Genomic DNA, 24,666 nt, shown 5'->3' with positions numbered 1-24,666 from the left:
TTGATTAGTGATACCTGCTTGACTTATCTTCTTGTATGGGTTCATGTGATCTTGAGTTATGATGAAGTGATTGAAGTGTTCAACAAATGTATTAAGGATTTCTTTGAAGGATTGTTGTGTAGTAACAAGGGATTTCTAAGATGACGTTGTGATGAGTTTTTGAGGAATGATATGGGCCACCCCAAAGTCTTTAGAGATGTTTTTTGATGATTTTGGACCCCTTGGATGTAAATAAAGCGTGCTTGTACAAAGTGCACAAAGGTGGTGTGTGCCATCTCTCTCTATGCATGTAGACTAACTATGTGGGGTACATTGTTTTGTTGTTTTTGTACATAGAAGTATCAAAACTTCAAAGAGTGAGTAAGTGCTTAAAACATATGAAGAAAAATTGAGTTTTTTTTAGCTTGGGGTTGTGAGTGAGGAGGAATATTCAGCTGTGAAGAAGAAACTTTGTGTTATTGCAACCTGCACTGAAGGGTGGGGGTTTTGACATAGGGATGACCCTCTTGCCTTGCGAGAGCTTCTCAATGGGCTGATGAAAGTGGGTTCTTAGCTCTGCATATTTACCTCTCTTCATCTTGGTTTGAGGTATGGCAGTTATGTTGTGTGCAATTCCCTATGGTACAACTAGTCGAAGGTAGACTATGCGTTTCAATTCCTTGCTTGTACATATGAAAAAGAGAAAGGCTTTCCCCAAGTTTTACATCAATTTTTTTGAGTTTTCAAATTGGTCTTAATTTGGATGGGTTTTGGTCAAACTATGTGTATATATGGGAGCGCCTATGGAGTCTCTACTAACATATGAAAGGACATTTGAAAAGAAGTGAAGCCCTAAGTAGCACTATTTGTTATTTGAGAGACAAATAATATGCCAAAAATTTGTGTATTATTTGTTGACCCAAATTATACGGTCGTTTTATATAGTGCCATGTCAACAAAATCGACATCCATATTTTTTCCAAGATTTTCAATCTAAATAAACTTTGTACAAAGAATTTTTCGATCGAAGAATACACTGATCGAAAAAAAATCTTTATATAGTGGCAACGCGCCTTGTTGAGGCCATTAATCATTACAAAAGGTAATCCATGTGAGAAATTGGAAAAAAACATATGGTTTTGAAATCATATAAAATATAGTAAATAGTTTAAAATTATATTTATTTAAATTTTTATTAAAATTTGATTGATTTTTTTTTAAAGGGTCAAATTCTGTAAGCTTTCTATGTTGTGTAGAGCTTAGACTCTCACTCATACAAGGTGTTTATTTTATGGGAGTCACTTGCTATGTGCTCAGTCTACTAACATGTGGAAGTGAATTAGTGATAAAATTTAGAGACTTCCATTGTGTATAGAGCAGTGTTCGATTTTGACGTGCAAATATTTTCTCATCTCAAAGTGAACATAGGTAGATATCTTTTTGTCATGTGTAGAGTCATCACATATGCTCTCACTAGAATTAAAATTTAGGAATCTCACGTACAAATACATTGATATTTAATTATCGCTATTTGGATTTCTACGTATATCATATTGTATAATTGTACATGTGCAGAAATTGCAAATAGATAAGCGCTCAAAGATCGTGGAGTGTGAGAACTTCATGTTTTGCACTTCAGATAGATATGGAAATTGTCAATGTCTACAATTAATTATCATGCTACAGTGAGAATCAATTGCAAGGCTTGATTAATATTATCAATTATCATAATGTGTGAAAGTTGTAAGATTGCACTTTAGATAAATCGATATAGTGCAATGTCAAATGATGTGATTTATTTGTATTGTTTTTAATAAGTGATTAAGATGATTGATTATCATAATCTGTGAAAGCCAAAATCTTTCACTCTAGATAAATCAATGTAGTGCAATGTGAGCATTGTGATTGAAATGTTTTATTTTAAGTGATGAAGTTATTTTGCGTTTAGAAAGATGGTTTGATTGACATGAGTTACACGGAGAACGACAAATTTTCATTGCCTATTGTTAATTGATAATGTTGCTAGCAGATTATCCTTGTGCAGCATGGTGAAAGAACATGAGTGGAGTTATTTCCACAAGCTGTGTGCCACGAAGAATACATCTTGATTGAAATGCAAGACCAGCTCAGTGGTAATGCGACCAAAATCAAAGAGCATCTGTTTCAAGTTCTTGGCAATGTGTTGGAGTGTTCGACTCCGCCTTTTGGGCACAATTTAGAGAGGATTGTCACTCTGGTTAAACCATTTTTAGATATTTTTCAAATAGCCGACAAAGATTCTTTTTTCTTTGGTCAAATTTATTGGTATATGTCAAAGGCCTTATGCAAAGTAAGAGAGCATGTTGGCTTTGGTGAAAAGGACAAAGTTGCCATAATCACAGCTGCCAAGAAGTGATGGGTACAATTGCATACAAAGTTGCATGGTGATGCATTTGTATTGGACCCCAAATTCCAAATGCATTAGCAATCGGCCAACAAAGAAGTCATGAACGACTTCAAAAGAGTGTGCTCTCCACTTTGGGGACAAGAGGATGTGAAAACTGTTTTTCATCAACGAGTTGATTACACTAATAGAACATGTATGTTCCAGGATCCATGGCATATAGATGCCATTGCATACACAAGTGTGCCTCTATGGTGGAAGGAGTACGGTGGGGAGAAAGTGGAGCTGCAACAAACTGCAGTAAGGGTTTTATCTATTGCAGCATCAAGTGTAAGTTGTGAGAGAAATTTTTCGGCATTCAACTTTATGCATACCAAGAAACAAAATTGGCTTCACCCTAAATGGGCTGTTGATTTGGTGTATCTTTTTTGCAACATGCGACTTATCCATAAGCCAGTGAACATTGCAACAAGAGTAGCACAAAATCACTATGGTGTCTTCCAAACCCATGAAGCTATTGGCGCAAAAGTTGACTATGACAATGATATGGAATGGGACATAGCTTCACAATGCTCTAATATGGATAAAGTAGATGATATGCTTGGTGTGTTTGATGCAGAGAAAGATGTGTGACTGAAGTCCTATAATTTTTGCCTAGTTTGATTACTTGAAAATTATGAAGGATAGTAATGCTATACTACATGATCTCTCTCTCTCTCTTGCAAGTCTAAATGCTACTTTGGGTGATTTGGGTGTTGGATAGGACATTGCCAACACTATCTACACTGTCAGTCAGATCACATTGGCAGTTGCACGAAACCCAATTTTCCATGCTCGCACAAAGCACATTGAGGTGCATTACCACTATGTCAGGGAGAGGCTCTTAGAAGGAGAGATCAGCTTGGCTTATGTGCCAACACAGGACAACCTTGCAGATATTTTCACAAAGGCATTGTCTCATGAGAAGCTCGAAGCTTTCAACAAAGCTTCGGCTTACTCCCCTTTGTGGATTGATCATGTCCTCAGGGCATGGCACTTCCCTTTACTCATGTGCCAGCTCTTGTTCACCGCATGACTCTAGGGGGGATTTGCTACCATATACATGTGGTAGTGACGTGTGTGAACACACTAGGACCATCGGGGCATTTTTTCCCTCTTTAGGAGGTTTTTTCCCCCCGTGCATTGTATATGTGCCCATCACTCTAGGGCTATCTATCTTTCCATTGCACACCAAGTAACACACTCTCTATTGTGTGCCTTGAGCTTCCTTCGTATTCTCCAAGTTGTGTGTATTTCTCTGCAACCGTAATTCCAACAATTTGCTACCATATACATGTGGTAGTGATGTGTGTGAACACACTAGGACCGTCGGGGCATTTTTCCCTCTTTAGGAGGTTTTTTCCCCCGTGCATTGTATATACACCCATCACTCTAGGGCTATCTATCTTTCCATTGCACACCAAGTAACACACTCTCTATTGTGTGCCTTGAGCTTCCTTTGTCTTCTCCAAGCTATGTGTGTTTCTCTGCAACCCTAATTCCAACAATACACGTATGATGTCTCAAGGGCATTTGGAGACCAAATTTGAGAAATTTGACTGCTCTAGAGTGTTCAAAAGGGGGGTTTAACCCTTAGTACACCTTGAGACTAGTGTTTTGACCCACTCGTGACACCCAAAAGACCAAAGACGAAGTATCAAAAAAAAAAAAGAGAAATTGTGATCCTGAGCATGTTTTTGCATGAAAATTGGTAGAGGTGCTTGAAAACCAGTGCTAGAGACTTGGGGGATGCTTGTGAATGAATTATGTCCAAAAATTCATCAACAAACATCATACGCGTATGATGTCTAAAGGGTGATTCTGGCGGCAAAAATTTAAACTTTTGACATTATACCCATCTTTTGCATGTTTTATTGAGCACATACACCAAATTTCATATCATTTGGGCTTAAAGATGGAGAGTTAAGGGGATTTTACTCTTTCAAGAGATTTCCTTGTCAAAAGGTGGTGGTTTTGTGCATTTTCGAGTTCCAAAATTGTTGTGAGCACATGTTCCTGTTGAACACACCAAGGTGCAGCTTGGGTAGAAATAGAAGTCCATTCTGACCACAAATCCCTTTTGTATCTCATTTTCAAACCTTTGGATGTATTGTTTGAGTGATAATTGCAAGATCTTCAACGAGGAGAGCATTGCAAAGAGCGAGCGAACTTCATCCACTATGCCAACTCAAGTAGGACCAACTATTGTAGCTCTCACCAATGCTATAGAAGACATGCTTAAAAGAATGAACGATATGATGACCAACATGCAAAGGATTCCTAAGAGAGGTCCAAGGTAGAGACCAACCCTAGGACAACCTATGGAAAAAAATAAACTGTTGAAACGGTGTGCCATTGAAGAAAAATGGACAAACCATGAGACAAACGAGTGTTACTACAAGCCAAAATATGATGGAAATGTCTAGTCTGTGCCAATGAGGCCACAAGGACAACCCATGTATAGATAACTGCCAAATGTGGCACCAATGCAAAGACCCACATGAATACGGAGTGACCACAACCAATATTAGGCCAAAAACCACCACTCCCAAGGAATAATGCTATATCAGTCAAGTATATGTTGCTTGAGGAACCAGTGGAAGAACATGCTCTAATACCTGTTACACCATACCCTGAAACTAGTTCGGTAACAATGGAGGTAGAAGAAGAGTGCTATAATCAACCATCACCGGTCCTTGTAGAACCAATATACCAAACACCTACAGATAGAGCACTTGTTTACTTCATTGCAAACCAAAGAGCTAGACCGCTTAAAATCAAACCAATGCCCAAACCAAAAACTAAAGATTGTCATAACTGCGAGGCTGATGACCATTGGAAAAGTGATTGTCTCAAACCAGATAAGAATGCAAAAATATCCTGAAGACTGCCCTAGGATCCAACAAACAAAGGAAAAACCTCCTTAAACATAGTTCACGTTCTACCAACATCTCATCAGATGGAGAACCCACAATTCCATGTCAAGTAGTGACTCAGAGCACATGACAAGGGGAATAAACAGAAAAATACAAGTGGATAGAACATACCCAGCAATTCCTCCAAAAACTCCAAAAAAGAATGACGCAAATGGTATGAACTCATGAGATAGAAACTACAAATTGGGTCGAAGAAAATATACAGAAGTAGGTAGAGAAAAAGATGCAGACCTCGTCATCAGACTTTAAGGAATCGGAACCAAAATTGACAGGATTGCAATATTGATCGATAAAATTTATAAACCATTCAAAGCAGTCTTGGAAGTATTCCAAGCTGGATTGAAAGCCAATCAAACATTAGAAACCAAATAGAAAAATTATATGGCATCGATGGATATGGAAGCGACTAAATTAGCAGCTTACAAAAACTTGGTGCAAATCAAGCAAGCTATGCTAGAAAAAAAAAACCTCATTTCAAAATCATAGGGAAACCAATGCAACATGAGACAAAGATCATCAGAGAAAAAACACAAGAGAAGGATGAGTTGGAAACGTTAGAGAACCATGACCCACTGTAAAATGATAGTTCTTGATAGTGAGGAAGGATGGACAGAGTACCCATAGTCAAACAAGATTGGCCAAACCACCTGTGAGAACGAGGCAGGGAAGTAAAAGGTGGGAATTTGACTCTAAAATATGCTCCAATTAAAGACGTATGGCTAGATAGACCACCCATGGAATTAGACTAACAATCCTTGTATAGATATTGGGGATCAGAGCAATCAGACTTAACAAAGCTAGAACATTGCGGACTCTACCTTCGTACTTAGGTGAGAATGAAGACAAATCAATAGTTTGCAAAACAAAGAAACTAATAGTCCAAAATAAACCTTGGATGTGGAAAATTTGCACTCCATTATGTCAAGCCCAATTTGTTGTACAATCACATTGGGTGATCTACTGAAGTTAAGGCAACACCTATGGGGAGATAAGAATGAAAAACCCTATAGAGGAATATTGTGGAGCGTGTGGTCGCAAGTGTGGACACTTTCCTAAAGACTACCCTAGGAATCCAACAAACAAAGGGAAAAACTCCTTAAACATAGTTCAAGTTGTGCCGACAGTTCATCACATGGAGAACCCACAATTCCAGTTCAAGTAGTGACTCAAAGCACATGACAAAGGGAATAAACAGAAAAATACAAGTGAATTGAACATACCCAACACCTCCAAAAAAGAACAACACAAATGTTACAAATTCAAGAGATATAAACTATAAATTGGGATCAAAGAAAAGATACGGAAGGAGGTAGAGAAAAAGATGTTGACCTTGTCATCATACTTTAAGGTTGAACCAAAACCAAAATCGACGGGATCAATAATGATCGATAAAGTTTACAAACCATTCAATGCATCCTTGGAAGCTTTCCAAACTGGATTGAGCCGATCAAACATTATAAACCAAATGGAAAAAACATTCAGCATCGACGAATATGTAAGCAGCTAAATTAGAAGCTTACAAAACTTGGTGCAAATCAAGCAAGCCATGATGGAAAAATAGAAACCTATGTTAAAAATCATAGGGAAACCAGCGCAACATGAGACTAAGACCATCAGAGAAAAAACACAGGAGATGGATGAGTTGGAAACTTAGAGAACAATGACCCACAATCACTATAAACTTGGCCAAACCACCTGTGGGAATGAGATAGGGAAGTAAAAGATGGAAGTTTGACTCTGAAATCTGCTCCAATTGAAGATGTATGTCTAGATAGACCACCCATGGAATTAGATCAACAGTCCTTATATAGATATTGGGGATTATAGCAATTAGACTTAACAAAAGCTGGAACATTGTAGACTCTACCTTCGTACTTAAGTGAGAATGAAGAGATATCAATAGTTTGCAAAACAAAGAAACTATATAGGCCAAAACAAACCTTGGATGTGAAAAATATGCACTCCATTATTTCAAACCCAATTCATTACACAATCAAATTAGGTGAGCTATTGAAGTTAAGACCACACCTATGGGAAGATTTTCAAACCACCATGGAGAAGATGGGATTAAAGGGGATATCTCAAACAAAACTGGAAAAATTGCAAAATGAGGATATTTGAAATAAACTTGTCAATTCTGTACCCATGAACAAAGTAGGTAACTACTGTAAAGGGAACGAGGGAAACACAACCCTTCTAGTATATTACAATGACATAACAATGATGGCTGTTTTGGACAATGGGACTAGCATAGCTATAGCAACAAAAGCCATCTGGGAAGCCTGGGGAAAGTCAGTGATTAGGTAAACGAGGATGAAACTGCAAGTAGCAGGTTGACACATTCAAAAATCGATGGGATTAGTAGAGAAGGTGATCTCAACTCCTCTGGAACCAACACACTTTTTTCATCGTAGATTTCAGAAAGAAACTCAGCTATGAAATTATCTTGGGAAGACCATTTATGAGATAGATACAATTAATCCAAGATTGGGGGAATGATTATCTCTACCAAAAACAAGTAGAAGAAATTACCCGAGTAAATATGAAAGACCACTCCTACAATGATGTCTTGAGGACACGGATACAGGAATTGGACTCTTAAACCTTAGCAGAGACTAAACTACAATTGTGGATACACAAAGACACTCCAATTTGGATGTGTGAGGCTTCAAAATTGGGTAGTTTACAAAGGGAATATTGCAATTGAGACAGAGAAGTGAATGATGTAGATCACATACTAAACCATTCGTTGAACATTTGTTCAAACCTTTTGAGTGGACCCAAATTTTGGCCGCAATGGATGTGTGCGTTAATAACACCAACACACTTTTGCGACAAGGAGGGCTATGATATAGTCCCAATCTAAATGGTATTTATCAAAATGATCAATGAGCAATAAGTATTCTCTGATCACTACTATGATGACATGGATGAGTTAGAAGAAAAAGCAATTACTACAGAGGAATCAGACTCGAAAAAATAGCAGTAAGAGCTAAACTTCTACTCAGGGGAGGAGAGGATTTTTTTTTGGATTTCCAAACCAACATCGACGACGCCAACAAAGGTATCATAGGAAACGGGACATTAACTTAAAAAATAAAACACCAAAACCTACACTGGAAAACAGAACTCAATTCTTGATGAAAGTAGATGCAACGAATTGCATAAAAGACAACATAATGGGAAGATATCCAGACATAAAACATTTAGAGCAACAAAACAAAATGAAACAAAGCCGCGCAAACCTAAGAATACCAAAGGAAAGGAACCTCCTCCAATGAAAAAAATTGAATGCAAAGAAAAATACAAAGAGCTGAGATGGACTTTGAAAGAAGCGTGGACCACGGAGATGGAGTCGGATAGTAACAAACCAAGAGCAGTACACTTTGCAAGATTGAAGGATCATTGTTGAGCAACCCTTGCGACAAACAAAAGAACCAGGGAAATCCTATGAAGGGCCCAAAAATGCCAAGAAAATTGACCTTGTAGATCCTGAAGAAGAGTCAAGACCCGCATACATAGCTACATATCTGTCACAAGAAAAAGGAGAGATTCTCATTAGAGCGTTAAAGGAATATAGAGATGTATTTACATTGTCGCTTTAGAAAAGGAATGAGGGTTGTTCGAGATACACTCTGAGGGTAGTCTCAAAGGTGATTGTTTCAACACTACAAAGACAAATCTGTTAGCTTTGGAAATGTCTTTGTAGTTGGGAATAAGATACAAGTGCACCAATCTTTAATGCCGCAATAAACAAGGCTTGTCAGCAAAATGCAACATAAAGTTGTCAGGGTTCATTGTGCAAAAAATCATGGTGATGTAAGTACTTCAATGTTTACAGTAGAGCATTGACAACGTGTAAGATATTGTCCTAGAAGTTCTCTATACTACCAGCTATCTTATCCGAGTGACATGCTTGTATCCGCTGCTCCACATGGCCACTGTTCCGATATCTAAAGATAAGCATTGGCTACGGGGGAGTATTTCACGATGCCAAGTGGTGGGATTATACCTCGATGTTGGATATTTTAAGTGGTGGCTTCTTCCATGGCTTGTTTTGCAGCAGTTGGCTCGTGTGGAGGGATCTTCAATACTTTAGTTTCATACACAAGGTCTAAGAAGTACACGAACTTGCTTGACATATGCCCATCTTCCTTCTCTGAGTTGGGGTGCTTACAAGTGAAAAACATGTCAATCATGTAGGAGGTGCAATACTAGTGCATCACCTTGGGCTAGTGCTCCCACAATGGTAGGCTGAGTTGGGAGTTGCCACTTCTATTTTAGTGAGTTGGCTCGATAAGATCAGCCACACACGATCTTTTTCTAGGGCCTTCTAGCTTGCTCTTTCCTTTTATTTTAGCATGCAATTGATGAATCAATTGTATTATTTTCCGTACTAGAGTTGACCCAAGACTTGCTTGAAAAGTCCCCGCATTTGACCGCCACTAAAAATTACAATATCAACTGATATTGTGGGGAATGATTGTTGTAAGTTCTCAAAGCAATGTTTTCTCAATGTATTGACATAATCATTGAAACTAGAAGGCTCTGCATTCCCAAAACATTGACGTAACTGCTTCTCTTCAAACACCATTGGCGAATAATAGCTTCAATGACTATGTTTTGATGTGCTTGTGATAGCTTCGTCTTTGACATGGCTATTAAAACAAACAATGATATATTAATAGAAAGAGAATAGTTCAAATATGTTGAAATATGAAAATGTTTAATATCAATGTTGAATACTTAGATAGATTTAAAGTGAAATATTTGTTGCAACAAATGAATAAATACATTTTTTATCGAATCCTATGGTCTTTGAATAAGGTTTTATTATCAATAGTTGAATAATTGTGTCGTACAAACAATTGAATTATAATGGAATGGAAGATAATTTTTTAAAAAACAAATCACTAAAAGTTAACATTATGAAAAATTAGTCCAATGTGTGAGTTAAAAACTCTAACACAAGTGTGAACACTACTAAACATAGAACACTAGAAGTTTATGTCAAAGAGAAGTAGTATATTAGACTACTAAAAGTGTACGTTACGCACTAATAGCCCAATTGTGTGAGCTAATAGCTCTAACACAAGAGTGGTCTCTATTATTTAAATGATTGAAAGATTAAATAATCAATTTGGTCACTATTGAAGTATGAAAATCTTTAACACAATACAGCAGTCAAACCATTAATCATCACATTTAGAAAAAAGCTACATGTTGACGGGAGCAAAGCGAACCCTAAACCCCGACGGCCTCTAAAACACCGGGGACCGAATGGTGCACCTCGAGCCTGTCATGGTAAAGCAAACAGGGGGCACTACCTAGCTTCAGCGGCTAGGACGCAAACAACACACCACCATAACAAAGTTTTCATCCAAGAGAGATGGATGCTTGGGAGTAATGATGAAAAGGAAAGGGAATGAGATCAAGTGAGAGAGAGAGAGAGAGAGAGAGAGAGAGAGAGAGAGTGAGGGAGGGGGTATAGCGGCTTAGTACTTAGGCATCACAAAAGGATGGCGAATCCGCACACCCTTCACACATACACAAGCTCACTCCAAAACACAAGACTAGGTGGCGATTCTGCACACCTCACATGGGCAAAACATTGCAAGAAAACATACTCACAAAACCTCAAGCTTTATTTAGAGAATTAGGCGATGAAATGGGGAGCATAGGGTAGGGGAATGAGAAGGGAGAGAGTGGTAGAGCACATGGCGGATAGGTGGGAGTTGATGGCGAAGACTCGCACGAGGGTTATGGCCATCATCCTTCATTTAGTTTCCCTTCATCTTCCATAGCCAAGGGTGTAGAGGTCATGCTCAAGACAAGCATGGTGATTGCGGTGATGGTGATGGTGATGGTGTGGGTGTGTGTGTGTGTGTGTGCACTAGGCACACACAGTGCATAGTGTGTTCTTTGGTGATGTTGTGTGTTTTTGTGTGATGGTGACCCCTCTTTATATAGGGGAGGAGGGGGGGGAGAAATTCTAAAATTTAGAAATGAAGAAATCATTATCTACATAGGCCATGTGACTGTGGGCCCTACTTGTCTGACTGTGTGTATATGTGCCAGAACAACAGTCTCATGAGAGAGACTAAGAGAGAGAGATGGGTTGATGAAAAAAAGTGAGAGGTGACATGGAGAATAAAGTAATTACAAGAGGGGAGAGAGAGGAGTGTGTTCAGAGGTGAATCTGTGTGCAGATGTGTGTGAACACAAGAAAAATCAGGTAACCACCGGGTGGGGATGGGTCTGTGGGCACCTTTTTTTAGTGAAACTGAGTGTGTGTGAGTGTGGGGGAGGTTATTTAGCTACAAGACAAGAGACATGGCACCCTTTAGAGAGAGGGGGGGGTATTTGGGTCATGGGATATGATAGGAGAGAGAAAGAGGGGGTGGGGTATACTATTTTGGAAGATAGGGTAAGTTGCATATGAGCTAGGGTGCATTATTGGTGAGTTATAATGCATTATTGGTGAGAGGTGGGGTAGCTTGAGGGGAGAGAGAAAGGAGAAATGACAAGGGGAAGAGAGAGGGGGTTGACCTTTTGAGTGGAGGAGAGGAAAAGGGACACCCGGCGGGGCAACAGTGAAGAAAAAGGAGGCAAGGTGGGGATGGGCTACCCCGCAGGTATGAGGTGGCCTATTTTACCTTTCTTATATATTTACATAATCATACTTTATTTTTTTCTTACTTTTTCCAATGCCTTTTATCACTCCCTCCCTAAGAGGGGGTTTTCATGGGGTGGGGACGAGAGAAGAGGGGTATGGGAGCTTGGCTTGTGAAAAGCCCCCATCAATGTCATAGTTAAAAAGAAAGCGTAGAGAGTATATCATTACTCACTTATTGCGAGTGACAAACAGTGACAAAAAGAGAAGCAAAGCTTCAACTTAGCACTCACTATCTTGTACTATTGTTTAGGTGAGTTGGATACGTAAAACAAAAGCATAAACAATAGTACAAACAAAAAATGAACACTGATACATTTGTAGATGAAGAGAAAGTTAAACTTAACTCTTCACTCCTCAAATGTGACAATGTGTATACTTAATTTATACTATAGTTTAGCTTTGTCTCTAGTGTATAAAGTAAACTATACTGGATAAAAAGATTCTAAATATGTTTGTATATTTTTACAACTTCTAAAGTGTGAGTATTCTCTTACACAGTAGGAAGTGACAAACCCCTCCGCAGGAACCTCTACACATCATGAGTGGTATTCTACACTCAATATGGCTCTCTATGGAGTGTGACCCATAGGTCTACACAACCACAAGACATAGCGCTAGTGTCTATCTATTCTAAGAGTGTGACTATGTTGACACAACCTTGGAATAGTCCTACGCACCTCCAAACTAATTTTGTGTGTGAGGAGAACCTTTAGCGCAACACAAATTAGCAAAAGAAAAGTTAAAAACAATGCTAAAAGAGTTATTATACATGCTTTCTCTACCTCTGATATGCTGAGAAAGACTATAATGCACTCCTTCAATTGAAGAGGTGTATATATGATATGAGTCTGCGATTGAAATTTCTTCAATCAAAGATTTTTTCGATTGAAGTAATCCTTTGATTATACATTTTATAGTGTATTATTCAAAAAATCATTGTGTAATCCAAATAATATGTATAATTTTCATTATATGGACGTACAAACCAAACCCAAGCTATGATGTGATTCAACAACCATTTATGGATATCCAATGATAATCAAGTACCATCATATGTTGAGCAACAAATGGCGACGGAGATTGACACCTTGGATGCATGGGTGGCCCACACCTCTAACCTACAAGGTTACCATAAGTAGCCATCTAGATTGAATGTTTCTCAAAATATTTTCATGCTCAAACCCATAACAAGAAATAAAATCAAGATTTGAAGGTTTCCCTCCTGCCCAACTACGTCCTCTCTCTCTCTCTCTCTCTCTCTCTCTCTCTCTCTCTCTCTCTCTCTCTCTCTCTCTCTCTCTCCATAGCTAGGGTTTCATTCCTTCTCTTCCACAGCTCACCTATGGGCATAGGGTAGTGTCCAACCAGGGGTGGTTAATGCCCAACCAAAATTAGCACCATGTTAACACATGAACTAAAGGCATGAACTGTTCACACCCCACACATGCCTTCCTAAACTCTTGCTTCATAGTAACCCTTGCTACATTTGTAGTAACCCTCACTACATTCACACCCAAATTGACACCATGTTCACACTCACGACTAAGGAAAATATCTATTCACACCCCACACATGCCTTACTCAACTCAGTGTCGAGCCAACTTATCCTCTGAAGCAACACCTTCTCCTGAGAGAATTTCCACTAACATGGCGGATAAAGGAAACACTTCAAAAATCACCATCCAAGCAGGACCAAGCTTTGTGGCCATTATAGGATCTCTTATCAAAATGGATCACATAGGTCAACTCCAAATGACCCTCAATTGAGTAATGGAGGAAAATCGTGAACTCAAGGAGAACCTCAACAAACTAGAGGCACAGTTTGACTCAATAGTCGATCTCGCCACTGACAAAGTAAAGGAAGTAGAAGCAAAGGTCTCTCAAGCCCATACAATAGCACTTGCCAAAGTGGAGACATGTGTGACAATGGAGCTCCAAGAACACTCACTCCAAGAAGAAAACTACCGCAAGGTCCCCTTGGCGCATCCAAGGGCTACCCCAAATATGGGACACATACAAGGACACGCTCCAAGACACCTTCCTCAAAGTGACTTTCAAGCCGGTACATGTCGACTACGACATGTTAGAAGGCATCATTAACAAGACGAACAACAAGCACATATTGAGTGGGAATGCCATTGTTAATTTTGAGAATAGGGAGGGACGACTCCAACTACTCCAATAATCATGTCTTCTCAAAGACACCAAGTTCACGATCATAGAGGAACTCGCCCCTCTACAACTCAAATGCAAAGGTGAAGAATTTACCAAAGTGCATGTAGCATGCTGCACAAGCCAAAGGCAAATGGGCGATATATCATGGAGGAAAGGCAATTATACATGAGTTTCAATCTTCTAAGCATTCTCCCACACTGCCAATCACCACCACCTATCCCTTAGTTTTCTTTCCCCTTTTTGTAGTTGTCTTTTATCCTAAGGTTGTCCCCATCAAGCCAACGTGTATTAACCTAGCAACATTGACCTTTGAGTCGCTCCACCCCCCCCCCCCCCCCCCCCCCCCATCTAACATCTATTCCCCTCCCCCCTGTGAGAGGAGATGCCTCCTTGTATACACGTTTTTGGTCCTTTAGATCATATTTGACCTTCCGAGGATGATAAATCTCTCTCCATTAGGGCCAAAAACGACTCAAAAAGGGATGTGTAAGGAATTGGTTAACTGACTAATTGGCAGAGCCGTTTATGGTCAAAACGGCTCCAAATTTGTCCGTTTTGGTCATTTAAAGCATATCTACGCAATCTAAAGTGTATCTAGGTACATATCTCTAAATATTCAAAAAGATATCGTTTTCTTCAGATTCCTTTGCGGCTCACCTCGAAATTTGTTCTCATTTACTTCACTTGGTGGCAGATAGTTGTTTCCACTTTTGAATCACTCAATGTCTCTTTTTTCTCTCACTTTTCGCAAGCTTTCTCTCTTCTTCTTTGATGCACGTTGGTCTGCTACTATGTTATTTCCATTATACTTTCTGTGTGTTCATTACTTACAATGAGTAATACATATTCCATTAGTGACAACCACAAGTTTCACTTCAACATTAAGCTAAGCCAAGAATATTCTACTATGCGGAGTGTCTATCAAAGACCAGTTACAACTACAAATGAAGCACAACAACTTCGCAACGAGGGAAAGAAACACATTTATATATGGACAGATGGGAGCTTGTATCCACCGGATCCCAGCACTGGAAGGTATCCATCTTTTCACACACCTCATAATTTGATGAGATTTGTTGGTGATGGGGTTGCTGGCTTACTAGGATATATTTCTAGGCTATCTCATTTACACATTGATCATACACATTACATTCAATATCTCAAACTGCTTTGTCTTCAAATACAGCATGAATTTTAGAACTTGAAAACCAAATAGCATCAAAAAAAATAAGAAAATCATCAGCTTTAGACTTTAAAAGAAACTCCAATAGGATTAAGAGCACGAGTAAAATGAATGAGAGATCTAGTAAACTTAATAGGAGGTTCCGGACAAAGGAAAAAAGATTAAAGATTAGTAGAGAACATGTGACTAGTTTTTTAGGATTTAATATATATGTCCAATGTTCAAGAAAGGGTGAGATTTTTGAATGAGGTAATGAACAAAAGTGACATTTTGAAACTTTTGAAACTTCTTGAAAACCGAAGAAAAACTAGAACATTTTGGAGAGTACTATCATATAGAAGGAACGATGCCATATGAAAAACAGAAAAAAAATCTTTTTTTGAGTATAATGTTTTTAAAAACATTTGGATGAGTATAAAAAAAGTTCAATCTGCTATGGTGAGATACTATAACATGCGAGAAGTAGATTGTGAAGGAAAACTTATTTTTGTTATGAAATTGGATGAAGCTCAAATTCAAGAATGTCAAAAAATGGAAAGAGTATCCATATCCCTAATGAATAGAGCATTGGACTATAGCCAGGGTAAGCTTGATTCCCCATACCACAAAACTCAATCATAAATGGTATCCATGTCTATATTGCATGGCAAGCACTGGAAAAAAAGGATGGCTTGCAGAACACAAGTTTGGAAAACCACCATCGAGAAATAGTGTGAACGTCATCGACTACCCATGGTCTTCTATGATTTGGGATCCAATTCTAACAAGATTTAAAAAATGTACATATATGTACATTGCATGTAGAGATTAGAATCTTGGACAAATTGCTTTGAATCCATCTTGGTTATGTATATTCTATTAAGCCAAGTACACTTGCAAACGAGTGCATAGAAAAATGCGAGGCTTTTCTCTCTCAAATGGGTTTTCATGGTGGTCAACTGCATCTAAAAAAAGATCCTTCTTTTTCAAAAGGAACGGGTGATGTTTTGCAAGATGTTTCAATGGGTGGAGAAAAGTCAGAAGATTTTTAAGTTACCATGACAACAAACAAGTTGATGCTATGTGGAATTGTTGGAAGGATCTTTGTGTAATAACAACCAATGTCAGAAGTAGACCAGATGTAGCCAACAAACGCATGGAATTGTGGAAGAAGCTCGACAATCTTTTGAAAGTTTTGAGACAACAAGTTAGCTCTGCTACTTATGCAGATGACTTTAAAAAGACAATAAAGCTTTTAATAACTACTATTACAAATGCTTGGGGAGAAAAAGACATCACATATTATTTGGTGAGTATTCAATTACTTTTTAAAGTCTGGATAGTATTTTACATTGCATCCTATAAGTTCAAGTAACCTTTTTTTAATCATTTTTAGCATATTTTGTACCTACATGGACCATATTTTGCAAAACAAGGACCCCTTGCACCATGGGATACTCAGGGGATCGAAAAATCTCACTATCAAGCGAGGACTTCTTTTTTCAAATGTACAAGAAAGGGAGGGAGCGGGACAAAGAAGGAGCAATGCACTGAAGGAATTATTCAATTGGTTCTATAGGAGGAAATTACAACGGATGATATCAAACAACCATGCTGCTCAACCACAGATGGAGATTAATGCTTCACTTTGAAACTTTGTATTGAATCTTTCTAAAGAGATCCACATTCAAAAAAGATGTTTTGGTGCAAAAAATTGTCAAATTTACATCAGTTTTTGATTTTTTTCATATCTCTAGGCATGTCACCCCTATATCTCAAAAAATTTCTTCTTTTATAGCCCCAAAGAAGGTTGACATTTGTCTCCTCAGCTGCTGCTGCTGCTGCATAGCTAAAGTAGCAAAGAAAGTATCCTTCTCTTGAGGCATTGAATCCTGCAGCATACCCAACTATTCTAAGTGCTGCAGCTCTCTCAAGTAGCATGATCTTGTTTGCATTGATTTGAAGGGGAGTGTACCTCAAAAACCGTGACAATATCTTCAGGGAAAATATTGGCAACTCAGGATCTTCAAAATACTGCATGTGAAAAGCACAGAAGGTGGCACTATCCAATGTAGGCATGTAGTGCATGAGAGAGGAGGCATCCCTTCTTGAAGTGCCCTCTATTGCTTTCCCTCTCGAGCCTTTAGCTCTCCCAAGAAAATTGTCTTTGTCAAGGAGTTCAATCTACAAAACAAGACATCATTAATGAGTAATTAAAACAAACTTGAAAAAAAAGGAAGATTTCAGAAGGGAGATCAAGGTGAAACTAAATCTACCTTTTGCAACTCATCCTCGGCAATGACTTTTTCTTGAAGGAGATTGCATGATCCAATCATCTCTCTTATGTCAACATCCTTTCAAAAAATTTTCAGCTTAAAGTCTCTACCAAAAGATTGGATGCCAAGCTCAACAAGTCTCTTCTCAAAATTCTTATCTTTGAGGTAAGGTTTTTCCTCTTCCACTCTTTTCATGCATAGAGCAAGTGCATCAGGAGCAGGAAGAAAATCTTTATTGGACGTCTGAAGATCAAGTGCCAAAAACTCCTCTTTTGACTCTTCTTCCGTGTCAACAAAATCTTTGGCCATCTCAAAAGCTTCAAAAATGGTTGCAATACATTAGTCCTCCCTCATATTAAGCAGACATTGGATATGATGGAGAGGGATATACTCTTTTCCATTGATATAGAAGTAGGGAAGGTTTGAAACAGTAAGGGAAGCCTCATACACCACTACCTGCTCTGTTGGCTCATCAATGAAAGTACTAGCTCTAAATTGACGCACATCAAAATTTGCACTCTCCTGCTCCTCAGCTGCAACATCAATTTCCTCCTCTTTTAGAATTTCACTTTTTTCAAGCTGCAAAACTGTGGAAACATTTGTATTTGTTCCCTCTTTGTCTGTATCTTTCACTTCATCACCTTTGCCTTGCATATCAACTTTAGGGAACAAAAAGAAAAGGAAGGCAACTTCTTTTGGAACAAGGTTGCAAGGCTTTGAATGTAATTGACAAGAAATGGTAGGTGGACAAATAAATGAAGTCTTCTTAGAAAATCTTCCAAACCTCCTTGCTACTTTGCCTTTCTCAATTGAGTTGGTAGTAAATTCAGTAAGATACAAAGTAGGGATACTCGAGTACACTGCACTTGCTATTGTTGAACGCCCCTCCCTGCTGCCCTCGCACTGCCCCCTATCCCCGCCTGCCCTTGCGTGCGGCAGCCCAGCCCCCCGCCCCCCCTGCTGTGCATACCCGCCTGCTTCCCCCATCTCGTGCTGCCCCCCAGCCCGCCCGCTACCCCCCTCTTGTGCCGCCTTCCCCCCCGCTCGCTGCCTCTTGAGATCCCGCACACTGCCCACCTTATCCGATCATCCCCCCCCGTATTCTTCTTCCCGAAGCCTCCTGCACTTGGCTCTGGTAGCACTGTGTCTTTGGACAGTGCTCCGCACGCTTGGCTACAGAGTCGCTTGATGTAATATAATCATGACCATAGCCCAAGATCCAGCTCTTCCCATTGATCATCGATGTACGCATTCTCTCTATGATCTTTCAATGGCACTGCTAGGCCCTTGTTGACAAAGACATCAAGCATATATTGCTTCCAAATTGTAAATTTTTTCCATCGAGCTTCTTTATGTAGTAGTATTCCCTTTTTGAAGCACTACTGGCATCCATAACTCAAAAGAAAATGATCAAAGGTTTATGGAAAAAATTACGGTGAGAATTTTGACAGAGTTTTCCATAGAATAGGAGCAAAAACTCAAGACAAAATGCGACAAAATCACTGGTTGTAAGCGCTCAAATGTGCCAAGAACACATATGGTCAACTCGCAAGAAAAATCTGGCAGAGTCTCCTCTATACGAGGAGCAAAGTTTCATATCCAACAGGACAAACTCAATGCATAAACTGAAAAAACTAACCATTGGGCATAAAATTGACGTAACAAACTGTTATGTAACCGCCAACTGGACGTCAAAAGCAAAAGTGTTCGTCCAGACACATAGCTTATGACAAGGATACTGAAAGAGGGGTACTCCAACGACCTGTATCACCGAAAGTGTCTTAGCATTTGCGAGCACCCCAGCTCAAGAAAACATCATGCAAATGGCCCTCCAAAGGCTAAGCAGACTCAAGGCTAGCCACAATCTCAAAAAGGGCTCTTTCGGTCCTAGTCGCACAAATGACCGAGAAAACTACCAAAATTTTGCCAAAAATGGCTCCACACGAAGTACAATAGGCAGTAACCGCAACTCAACGTACATGAGAAATCATGCACAAATAGGTGCCAAAAAAATATTGCATGCAGTAGACAAATCCTTTTGAGGATATCTTCTCTCAAAAGAGTTGAGTGGCACTTTGCATGCTAAAAAAAAGGTATGCATCTGTCAACGCATAATCGTCCACAGAGAAACTGTTGCCAAAATGACTGCCAAAAATGCCTAAAAGACACTGTACATGTGCGTATCTAGAAACCTATAAACCTATAAAACTCCACATGTAATGTCAATGGATAATGGCCTTGATTGGAAAGTGATCTACAATCGGATCCCCAACGCTAACACCACTTGTAGTTTCAATGCCAAATCTATGCCTTCAAACAGTGTGCTCAGGAAATTGCCTCTCTTAAGAGACCGCTAGCACAAAGAGTAGCTGCTCTCTGTGTCCCACTAATCAAGCAAAAGTATGTCTTGCAGTGGGAATGGTGGACTCATGCAAAATCCATAGGTGTATGCATCAAGAAACCACAAAAGCATACATCCAAAGCTCTGCCTATGTTTGAGAATGATGTCGATTTTGTAAAAGTGAATGTCAATTAAAGATGTCGAGAAGAACCAATGGCAATGAGAGGTGATGCCAAAAATTGAGAACAAGTAGACTCAATGCTGAGAAATTGAGTCGATGCCAAAAGGTAGAGTCGATGTCAAAGTAGATAGTACCTGAGATGGTTTCGATGTTAAAGCCAGATGTGCATACACACTCTGTGTGTGTTGATGTTGGAGAACGAACGTCTTAGATTTGGAGCCAAAGACGGGATGCCAATGTTGAAGAAGCCGTATTGTCTCTACTCTCTCTCTCTCTACATACACACAAGGCCAAGAGTCCTCTCTCTCTCTCTCTCTCTCTCTCTCTCTCTCTCTCTCTCTCTCTCTCTCTAATTTGTTTTTGGGCGAATAATGCTACTTCGTTCCTTTGTTGCACTACTCTGATTTAGAGAATTAGCAATGTTAGAAAAATTTAATTCAATCTTAATGCTCCAATAGTGCTAACACCTGCATAATACTATGATATGCTTATTTCCTCTCTTTTGTGCTATCTATTAAAGCTGTTGCCTTAGCGTTAGAACAAAATAATAATAAAACCTAAATTCTCCAGTAGCACCAACACCTGTAGAACACTCTTAGAATTGTAAAAAAAAACAACGCAATGTTGCTCAAAACTTAAAACACTATTATTGTCTGCTTTTTTATAGTGCTCTTTGCAAATCCACTAGCATATATATGAAGAATTAACACTTTGCCTGCTTCCTGTAGTGCAACCTTCTATTTATTGCTAGCATTTTGAAAATTTAAAGCAATACTTTGCTTCAAAGGTTCAAGAAAATACTTTCTTGGAGAGTCGAGCTGCTACACAAAACTCTGTAAATCTTCTCAACTGTTGTAAGGCCTTAAGCCTTAGCTTAAGATGAAGCTCGTTCACACGCCGTCATCGGACTCGTGAGAGCCATCATGCTCTGATACCACTTGTGAGGCAGAGCACATGCATGTGCGTGTGGGTGCAATAGAGAGTACGCTTGGTGTGGGTGGAGCTATAGTGGATAATTGTCCACTATCCCTTATTGTATTTATAACTCAAAAGAATAAGGTTAGACAAAGATGGGTGGCATACAAGGCCCTACCAATATGGCTTGCACCCTTATAGCAAAGTATGTTAATCAATTCTGCTCCACAATCAACCCTAGTGACAATAATTGAGTACTGTGTAGATCCAAAAGGGCTATAAATTAATTGGAAAATAACAACACGTTAAACAGACCAAGATAAGGGCAAGATTCATGTGCCCAGGTGAATGTAGAATGGGTGGGAGAGAGAGAGAGAGAGAGAGAGAGAGAGAGAGAGAGAGAGAGAGAGAGAGACGTTTAGCCTTACAAAAAGCATCTCTATCCGATAGGCTTTCACAAACCGTTGTCAGGAAGTGCGCAGTGCGACTAGGAAAGCACCGGGCCTCTGACTGTGAGGATTCGTAACAAAATCAAGCAAGGCGTAGACGATTTGAAGCCAAAAACACACTAAAAAAGAACAAAACTCTAGCCATGAAATCTCCACTTTGAAAAAGAACCAATACTAACTCAAAACTCTTGTGTGTGTTAAGATTAGGTGTAGCCTCGCTCCCAATTGCACAGATGCAGTGCTCATTCGACCTGTTAAAAACCCTAAATTTACACTTAGATTCTTCATCGTGTCCATTTCATGGAAGCTTCAGTACTTCATTGGAGAAGCCCAAGTAGTTATTTGAGGAATGGAAACCCTAATTGGAGGCCTCAGAGCCTCAACCATGTGGTGGAAGCAACACGGGACTGCACTAGCACCATGTAGAGGAATGGCTGTATCTCCTTGCTCATGTGCCCCAAATGAGCTCATTCTTTGCTCTAAACGTTCCCACACAACTTGAGCAACAACGCCATCGTCGTTGATGTGGCATTTTGAGCTATTTTGGGCATTTTTAAGGCTATTTTTGACCATTTTTAGGCCATTTTTAGCCCAAAAATGTCACTTTTTGTCCGTAAAAAGCCCAAACGAGCTGGGAAAAATTCCTAAACTTGTGGAAAAATCCCATTGGGCTAAAATTTCATGTTGAACCTCATTTTACCACTTGGTAAGCACTTTGGAAACGTCTTTCACGCCAGCGCACGAAACCTGCTATTTTTGGCCGAGATTGCCCGCATTGAACTTTCTAGGCAAAACGGGCGTTCCACTTTGAAACACTTGACATTTGTACATTCCTAAAGAAAATTAGGCATATATTTATGTGAAAATCATTCCATGGCACCACGTGTAGGGCCTCGCCCGCCCGGCAAGGTATGTACACGACTGCAACCGTGACATTCATTTTCGCATATATCACACTTTGTACATTGTAGCATTTGGTCCCACACATCATAGACATTAAGAGTGAGGTAGATACTTTAATTTCACATTATGAACGTTCCATCGCACGACATCCAACCCCTCTAAACCTGCACATCCTCCTGCATGTGCCACAAATATCTTTTGCAGGTTCAGTCTTCATTTAAGTTAACATACATGTCGATTTCATCATCGCTTGCAACAAAATCTAACGCATCATCCTCTTGTTCTTCATCCACATCCATACCATTTTCATCAGAGACTGCATTTTGATCTTCATGTGAATCAAAGGGATCTGTATCACCTCTTCTTTTGAATAACTTGATTCTTTTCCCTGCAATGGGAATCTTCATTTTTGTCCCATCTAATTCATGCAAGGTATAAGTTGCATTCCCATGTACATGCTGAACCACATAAGGACCAAACCATCTCTTTGAAAGCTTTCTTATTGTTGAATGCTGGTTTTCAAGACTACTGTCATACACGAACACCCAATCACCTTCCTCAATAGCTTTAGGTGTGAGCCTATGCCTCTTGTCGAATTTGTCCTTATTCTTTAACCTTGCATCTTTCAATCGTGCTATTGCAATCTCAATATCTTGGGGCCTTCTTTCTAACTGTTGTATGCGCAAAGCAAGAAGGTCTTCCCTACTCATTCCATCTTCCCAAGGTAATACATTCCATGTGGGAATTACATCCTCAATTGGCATTATAGGTTTCTGACCATACATCAACTCAAAAGGCATATAACCAGTAACCGAGCTATGAGTTTTACGATCAGCCCATAAAGCATAAGGCAACAACCTAGGCCACTCTCCCATTTTACCTTTGCAGGCTTTAGCTAAAGCTTTAATGATAGGAGGATTCCCACACTCCGATTTACCATTTCCCTCAGGATTATATGCAGTAGTGAGATCAAGTTTAATGCCCAACCTAGAGAAAAACTCCCTTGCTTTGTCAGCATCCAACTCACCCCTTTCCGCTGTTATTTTCCCAACACAACCATAACGGCTAATTACATCATCCAAGAGGAACTTACATACCCCTTCTGTGCTTTTTGTTCTTAGAGCACGACCTTCAACTTGATTGGTTAAGTCTTCTCGTGCAAGCACTATGTATCTCATTTGCCATAAGCCCAATGGCATTGTAACCAGATCTACTACCCACTTGTAATGCATGGCCAATGGGTAAGTAGGGTGCAACCCATCACGATGACGTACATTTGAATACATTTGACAGGTTTCATAGGACTCCACAAAGTGAGATACATCTTTATACATACCTTTTCACCAATACCTCTCTTTCATTTTAGTAAAGGTGGCCCATACACCTCTATGTGCAACATAAAGACTCTCATGAAACTTTTTTGTAAGCTCATTTTGAGCGTCCTTATCATTCACGACTCTCATTGGCATTCCATTTCTTTGTTTTGGACGCTTCCATAAGTACCCATCTTTCAAAAAGTATCCATAGGCCTTTCTCCGTATTCTTTTGAACTCTTGATCAGTCCACCCTTCTTGCCTTGTCAAAGTGCTCAGAATGTGTCCAATGAGCAACCAGTCACCTTGATATAGGTCCTTTGTAAATGACTCAAGTGCATTTGACACGCAAACATGATCACCCTTGGCATGAGAGATACTATAGAACTGTGTGCCTACAACATCGCCCTCGACAATCATGTCTTCTTCTTTTTCATACCTTGCTCTTGAAAGCATATCTGCAACTGGATTATCTTTCCCTACAATATGCTTAAATTCTGGATTCAAGGACTTTATGTAGGCAATCCATCTCAACATGGCAATGTCGGGAGTTGAGCACCTTGTTATCATTCCAAGAAGGGGTAGACAATCAGTCTCCACTATTACATTTGCTCCTATCAAATACTCTTTGTCACATTTCAAAGCTGTGACTACTCCCCATAACTCTCTTTTTACCCGTGGATAGTTGCGTTGACAAGCACTTAGGAATTTTTCTCCAAACCTCACCACATATCGCTTGCCATCATTATCATCTTGCCCAATCGCCCATCCAATTCCTATGGGCCTAGTATCCACTGTCACAATTACATATCTTCCACATTCATAGTTTGCTTTCCTCAAAGTTGGAGACATAATCAACAACTTCTTTAATTTCCTCATGGCATGTGTATGCATTTCTTCCCATTGAAACTTTTGGTTCTTTCTCAAAAGTTGATACA

The sequence above is a fragment of the Adiantum capillus-veneris genome, chromosome 29 (assembly GCF_014529385.1).
Source record: "Adiantum capillus-veneris isolate H3 chromosome 29, ASM1452938v2, whole genome shotgun sequence".
NCBI classification, from domain to species: Eukaryota; Viridiplantae; Streptophyta; class Polypodiopsida; order Polypodiales; family Pteridaceae; genus Adiantum; species Adiantum capillus-veneris.
This window is presented reverse-complemented; position numbering follows the sequence as displayed.